The following is an 8,376-nucleotide window of genomic DNA, read 5'->3' as shown; positions in this document are numbered from 1 at the left end:
AGAAATAGAATAATGAAGGAATAAAGGACAGCGGTAAAAAGACAGTTGTAGGACGATAAGAATTTGAACAGATATGGTATTTGTGTTAAATGTTAAAGCGTAACAGATTTGAGTGACAAGATTGACTAATTGAGACAGGATAGAATAGATGAGACGTGGATTTAAATGACCTTGATGAAACGCAATACAACAGACTGAATTAAAGTATACAAGAAGTAATGAACACGAATTGTGTAACTATAAAGCTCTAGCGAGACAATTTAGATAAAATAATTCCCTTTTACTAACATTGTGTGCATTTTAATTAATGAAAAAAATGGGTAATCAAACTTCTAGGACGGTAAATTGTGATAAACGAACCTTGAAATATAAATCTGAGAGAGATCTACCACGGGCAGAAAGGAAAGCCATTAAGAAACTATTGAAAATTGATCCACATATAATTGATATTCCGATAAAATACACTAATACAGTGACACAAAAAGGATGGATTTTACTTAAATTAGGACCATTCTATGCAGAACCATTTCTAACAAAGATTGCGGAATGGAGTGACGATAATTTCCCAAGTATCGGGAGTTTTGAAAAGAATAAACTGAAGATTATTGACGAATATTTGATATCAAACAAAACAATTAGAGATCCAACATGGGATACCGATTACATGAAAGAAGTCTATCAAGCATGGTTAATAATGTCTAAACAATGGCCTGGTAATATTGTCAGAAAGCAGGAACATGATAGGCCTAGCAAGAAACGGGAGGTAGAGAGTGTCTCTCCCATAAAATTACGGGCTGAGCAGGCTGTGACATGCAGCGTGGTCCAGGTGCAGGCACCGTTGCTAAATATAGAAGAGAAAGTTCTGTACAAACCATTAACGTTATCTGACGTATCTAAGAGTATAGAAGACGCACCCAAACCCTGGATTAACCCTAAAGAATTCATAAATTGGTATAAAACAATGTTGTTACATGGTCATTTGAATGGCACGGATTTAAGATACATTCTGATCACTTTAATGCCAGATGTCGGAATTGATACTTTGATAAATGCTTGCGAAACTTTAAATGAACAAAATGATGGACCATGTAAAGGAAAAACAATAAAAGAACGTTTCCCATGGCTTGATAAGGAACACAAGAATACTCACATTGAACAATTAACCAAATTTCTAAACGACCATGCCAGCCAAAACCGTGATATCTCACAAATTCTTAACTGTAAACGTAAGCCTAATGAAACAATGTCTGACTTTGTAATCAGATTCCAAAAGACCTGGAAAGAAAAGGCAAATTTGGAATTAGAGGACAAACAAAACTTATTTTTTACAAACATGATTCTAGATGGTATTGGAGACGATGCGAAAAACTTCAAATTATCGACACCAGACATTTTCTCATTGACCCCAGCATTGATAGAAAAACGGATAAGGGAACTGGACGCTCTGGGATTGTTTAAGCAACCCCAAGCACAAGCTTTGGAGCTTGCACAATACACAGAACTAGACGGATGGAATGGATACTAAGCATTATGGGTAATGAAGTCTTACATGCATGTCGTGTGATATAGTTATATAGTTATAGTTATAGCGAAATCATTGAGTTAAGTAATAATAATCCTTGTTTTGATTAACATATTTTAAACAAATACTAAAGAGTGAAATGAATAACCATTTCATTTTTCAGGACAAGCGAAATAGCTTAGTACTAACATTCAAAAAGTGGTAAGAGACGAGTGCATTTGTGCTCCACAAAGCTGCACCAGAGGCAGACAACACTGTGAACCTACACTATTAATAGAACTGCTCTTGCAAACAAGACGCAGCTTCTGTGACACAGAGACACAGACACGCATTCTTGCAGATAACACATAAAAGTGTTACACACATACATGTAAATGTAGTTGTCCCTTATTGTAATTATCATACAATTCTGCATTGACTCAGCAAACGTAACATTTGAATTTACTTAGTAAACAGAGACATAGACCACGCATTAATGACTGTTAATGTTCACACAAGCAAAGAGGAATATGTGACATTTTGATGGGAGGATAATCCCAAACGGACAACACCTGGAACATTATGACAACTCTTGCCAATTCTATCTCCTGACAGAACCAAGAAAATGCAGAGAAACTGGGCGACGGACTAAAACGGGGTCGCTGCTGAAGGGTCACTCTAAACAGAAGTGGGGGCGAAAAAGATATTGAACGATTGAACCAGATGAGAGAAAGTGGAAATCACAAATGATAATTCTCTGTGTAAACTGTAAATGTAGATGTTGTTTTTCTGTTTGAAAGCGGAAACATGATAATGACATGACAGACTACAGACTTTGATAAAGCAATTACACATACGAATATGACAGTACTTCACACAATCAACAGTGTTAATCGGCCAACAGCTGAATGCACGAGCATTACACGTTGATGCAACATTTATGATAAACCATTCACACTGACTCAAGAATGTCTCTGATAAATATACTAAAACCAACGGGTGATTGACTGAGAAATATTGATTATAAGAGAGGGAGAGAACATTTAAATGTTCACAACAAACTTAAACCTTAATGCAAAATACGCTTATACTGTACATAGACCAACGGGGAAGTATCCACGCTATCAGTAATAATTGTGATCAGAATTTTTTAACATACGGGTAGAATAGAACCTATCTACCTCATTTAAAAAATATGCTTATGGGAATTGACTCAGATTGCACATTGACAGTGACTAAACTAAGTATTGAAGACTGATTTGGAAATTAAAGGGACGGTTCACGGTTTTTCACAACCCACGTCCTAGTTTGATACCCATGAACCTCAAATGACAAATCCTTTTGTTTCCTCTAGGAGCATTGATGAAGGACGAGTTAACCCATTTACGAGAAACTAAAGTGTCTGTCTAACTGTACTTAACGATTGTGCAACCTTTGTATCTAAAACGGTCTCAGCAGGCAAGTGCATAACTCACTAGACTGGGGGGACCACGGGAAGCCCAACCCACTCTCAACTCTGACGATAGGACCCAAGCAAAGGGGAAAACGGACACGTATTATGACAAACGATTACTGATTCCAGTACCATAATGATGACTATCTCTGCTATTAACAGCTATTCTTGATGTTGTTGTGTATTAAGATTGAAACTAGGACAAGAGATACCGGACAGACGATGCGTGCCGAGAGAAACCGTGTGATCCAGACCTCATTATGGATCAGGGGGATACTAGCCACAATATCGGTTATGTATATGATCTGGGTGATAACTAACGAAACAGACATTACTTTAACTGAAGACTCTGATACTAATCTTGTTCGCATGCGTCGTGACATCCAGGGATTTAAACCAAATAGCGCACTAGACTCAGTTGCAGGAGTTTGTCAGGTTGTTAAAGATTGTTGTACATATTCACCACAACAGGATTAAACCTTTAAGATCAGACAATGGGGACATAGCACAACGAACAATAGGGGAGAGAAAAGTAGGGGGTGAGGATTTAGAGTTTCAATAACACTGTTAAAACATTTGAGTAAGCATCATGATGGTGAATGAAATAATTTCTACTGTGAGTCTCTCAATAACACAGCAACAAGACAAAAGGACAACAAGGCTAAAGCAGACAATAATGGAAGAATGCTCCATCATCATCAGATAGTGCCTTATTGCTACCGGAAACGCATAAGGTCCCTCTGTTGAAGATCGACCTAGGATATCAAAGAACCAAGACAAGACACCACCTAAAGAAACTAATTGACTATATCCCTATTTGTTAAAAATGTATAATTGTGAAACAAACTATGGAAAAACATTTGATTTGACTTAATGATGAAAATGATACCTACTTCATTTGTAATGAGTATTTAGACATAGTAATGAGAAACCTATTTGGATATTTTCTCCTTTAAACAACAAAAGTTTTTTTATCCAAAGAAGGTGATTATTAATCAGAGTAGTTTAACCACAAAGTGACCTTTTACTCATGCCAAGTCAATTGTGGAATGAGATGTTTGTTCGTTTTGTCAGGCCACATGACTAAAGACTTATATTTGTCTGTGGGGAAAATCATTTAATGACAATTCCGGAGGAGGAATGTAAGATCTCAGCCATGTGGAAAGAAAGACATATAATTAAAGTTACTGTCCATTAGAGGAGAAAAAAAAGAGTGAGCTGATAGGATGTGTTTTTCCATTGTGCATAGGTAAATTCTAAATACTGTATCATTGGTAATTATAATCAAGTTGTAATATCTAAACTGTTGAGATTGAGCAAACCTCTCTCTGTCTCTGTCATGCACAAACGGACCATGCTTTTCTCTGTAACTGGACCGGAGCCAGATTTAGACCACGGCTAGTGGGGCCAGTATACCTTGCAGCAGGGAAACCTGACTAAGGGGCCAGGGGAGAGACTGGGTCAATAGGTCAGTATATTTAGGACCGGCCAGTCAGCTGACCAGAGTCAGGTAACTGAATTGCCATGACGACCAACCCGTTATGGGATGGAGACGAGCCGAACGTACATCTAACTTTAGTGTAAACAACATGTTTGACAGGAGAATAATGATTTGCAAGGTACAGCTGATTCCTGTGTCAGCAGGAATCTAGATTATAAGGAGGCACTGTGAATGTCATTCTGTGTGCGTTCTCTGTCTGTGCCTGCGACTGAACACACCCGGCGCCGTGAATAAACTTGTATCTTAATTGTCTACTTTGAGCAAGCTTTAATTAATTACTTTGGGGAATCAACAAATCTCGGCCTCCGCCCATCATCAGAGAATCATCTATTATCACCTGTATAACCAGGGGTGCACATAACTTTTTGGGGCCAGTGCTCAGAGGAGCACCTAGTGATGCTGCTTGGTGCTCCCCGAGCTCGCGAGTCACGACCCGTCCCACAGGATGGATAAAAAAGGGATACATGGATAACTTATATTAGCAAAACGACATGTAGTCATAAATAAAGATGAACAAACAAATGATTGTGTGCAAAACAAAAGAAACAAATGCAAATTCAAATGACTGCTCTTTAAGCATGAAAGTCTGTCAGACTTCTTTAAATACAATGAAATCAACTGACATCACTTTAAGCACTAACTGAATGTCTGTTCTTTAAACACACTGAAATAAACGGACATCTCTTAAAGCACTGCTCTGTAAACACTGAAATCAACTTTTCAACAAAAAGTTACAGCCTAAGCATTTATTTATGCTACAAGCTTAATCATCATCATCACTGCTCTCTTGACTGCTGTTATCACTGTCCTCAATTTCAACCATGGTAGAGGATGTTATAGGCTATCACTTTAAATAGCTCATTATTTTGATTGTGCAACAAAGTCTTTTTTTTCCATTTTTCTAATAGAATTCCCAACCATATTCCCTGGGTCAGGGGTCGAGGTGCGATAATGAAGCTGTAAAACAAACGTCTGAACGTTTGAAAGCTTCAGAGAAAAGAAACGTGAAGTCCCTTGGTGTTGTTTTTCCTTTTAGCGACGAGTCGTTCAGGACTGAATTTTCACGTGGCGGCGTGATAACCGTGCGATACGCGGAATGAAAGTACGAGTTACGATACTTTCCGAATGTTTTCGTGAGGGGAGTCGCCGTGGTCGTCGTCGGTCGACTGTTGTGATGGATTACTCGTCAGGCCTTCGGCTGAGGTGACGGCAAATAGTTACTTAGTGGGGCTGGCTTCTTGGACATTTTGACGGCTCGTCGGGTGCCTCAGTGATGCAGCAGTCAGCAGTTGGATTTTGAGGAAGTAAATTCCTCTCCCAGCGGTTCCAGCTGTTGGTGCGCAAGAGCGCCTTCGTGCGGCTGATCTGCCGCGCAGCATGCATTTTGGCGACGCATGCGCACTGGCGCACCAGTTGTGTGCACCCCTGTGTATAACCCTGCTACTATTCACCTGTATAACCCTGCTACTATTCACCTGTATAACCCTGCTACTATTCACCTGTATAACCCTAACTCTTTGACTTCAATAAATGGAATGATCATTTAAAAACTGCATTTTCTATTTACTCAGGTTATCTTTGTGTAATAGTAAAATTGGTTTGATGATCTGAAACATTTAAGTGTGACAAACATGCAAAAACACACGGAATTGGGAAGGGGGCAAATACTTTTTCACAGCACTGTATATGCGACCTGCCTGCTGAGACCGCAGTAGACATGACACATATCAGATTCATATCTGATAGAGGCCGGCATGAGATTGAGGCCTGAATGGGATCTGAGAATATCAGAGTCAATGTGCTTGTTTACTGCTTACACCTGCATGTTACATAACCCATCTGTGCCACATGAGAAAAAACGTGAGAAAAAAATCTGAATGGGGTCACTTGGACCTGCGGTGTAAATGCAGCCTAAATATCTGCCAGCGCCCTTTGATCTACTCATTAACCTGGCCTTCGCCAAATACATAGCATGAACTCACCATCTTCATCATCCTCATCAACTTCATCATCTTCACCATCCTTGTGCTCTTCATCCTCCTCTTCCATCACCACATCTTCCTCCTCTACTTCCTCTTCTTTCACCATCACATCTTTCTTCTCTTCTTCCTCTCCTCCTTCTTCCTGTTCTTCTTTCACCATCACATCTTTCTTCTCTTCTTCCTCTCCCCTTTCTTCCTGTTCTTCTTTCACCATCACATCTTTCTTCTCTTCGTCCTCTCCTCCTTCTTCCTGTTCTTCTTTCACCATCACATCTTTCTTCTCTTCGTCCTCTCCTCCTTCTTCCTGTTCTTCTTTCACCATCACATCTTTCTTCTCTTCTCCTCCTTCCTCCTCCTCCTCCTCCTCTTTAATTGCCACATTGAGTTTGAGTGTTTTCCTGCAGTCTTCCAGCTTCACTGCCACCATCCATCGGCCGTGTGTGCTTTCCAGGGCTGGAGAACCACAGCCAGAACCAGGGGACTGTGTGGACCTGGGGTCAGACATGGTAGCTGGGCTGTGAGGTGGATCTGTGCAGTGGAAACAAAGGAAGCATAAACAGTGAAGAGTATATTTCTCAAACAATACCAACAACAATACCCCTAACCAGACACTTAACTCTCTACTCCCTCCACCTGTCATTCTAACCAGACACTTAACCCTTCTAACCAGACACAACCCTTCTAACCAGACACTTAACCCTTCTAACCAGACACTTAACCCTTCTAACCAGACACTTAACCCTTCTAACCAGACACCTAACCCTAACCAGACACTTAACACTTCTAACCAGACACTTAACCCTTCTAACCAGACACCTAACCCTTCTAACCAGACACTTAACCCTTCTAACCAGACACGTAACCCTTCTAACCAGACACCTAACCCTTCTAACCAGACACCTAACCCTTCTAACCAGACACTTAACCCTTCTAAGGGGGTGTTCACACTTGACGTCTTTTTTTAGAAAAAAATTAGGTTTAATTTCGGACGCATCATCAGTAGTGTTCCTCCAGGTCATGGGGTGTTTCGGCCATCACACTATACACCCTCGCCAGAGGTGGCCAGCTCAGGGGGATCAGCCCCGAACTTGCGTCAATCCTAATTCGTCATGAGAATGGCTGACGTCTCATGAGACTATGCAAGGCAGGGGCGTCCTTTTCCCTGAGTCAGGCCTAAGCTGACCGCATACCTTCTGGTTGGCTACTTCGGGGCCCAGCAGGGATCTTTCCTTCTCATAAAAAGCCACTGGCTGCTTCTTTCGGCTGCTTCCGATGCAGCTTTGACGGCTGAACGCAGGCTTTGGCCTCTGATTCCCAGGTCTGTAAACAATCTGGTGGTAGATCTTGCCACAAACCCTCTGCACCCCACCTCCACTGGGCGGACTTCAGTGTTCCAGCCGCGGTGTTGTGCTTCGGCGGCGAGCTCAGCATAGCGTAGATGTTTCCGCTCGTAAGCTTCATCCACTGCGTCCTCCCAGGGTACGGTTAGTTCAATGATGTACACCTTTTTTTGAGAAGGGGACCAGAGAACCAAGTCAGGTCTCAGGGTGGTTATGGCGATCTCTTTAGGAAACACAAGCTGTCGTCCAATATCAGTCAGCATCTTCCAGTCGCGGGCCAACCGTAGCTGGCCTCGCTCAGATGGTGTCGAGCTGCTCCTGGTAACCTTTGCCCCCTCACGGACAAAGGTAATTGCCTGTTGGTGGTTGGATGCTGATGGCGGTAGGGAGTTGGTGGCAGCTCGTTTGTCCTCCAGGGTGGATGCAAAGATCTTCAGGACTTGGTTGTGACGCCACGTGTAGCGTCCTTGGGCGAGACTAGTTTTGCACCCTGAAAGAATGTGCCTGAGGGTGGCTGGCGTGGAACAAAGGGCACACCCCGGGTCTTCACCATACCACTGGCCAAGGTTAACTGGTGTTGGAAGGACGTCGTAGGTAGC

The sequence above is a fragment of the Nansenia antarctica genome, assembly GCF_963989245.1.
Source record: "Nansenia antarctica genome assembly, chromosome: 15".
Classification (NCBI taxonomy): Eukaryota; Metazoa; Chordata; class Actinopteri; order Argentiniformes; family Microstomatidae; genus Nansenia; species Nansenia antarctica.
The sequence above is the reverse complement of the archived record's forward strand: the minus strand, read 5'-3'. Positions refer to the sequence as shown.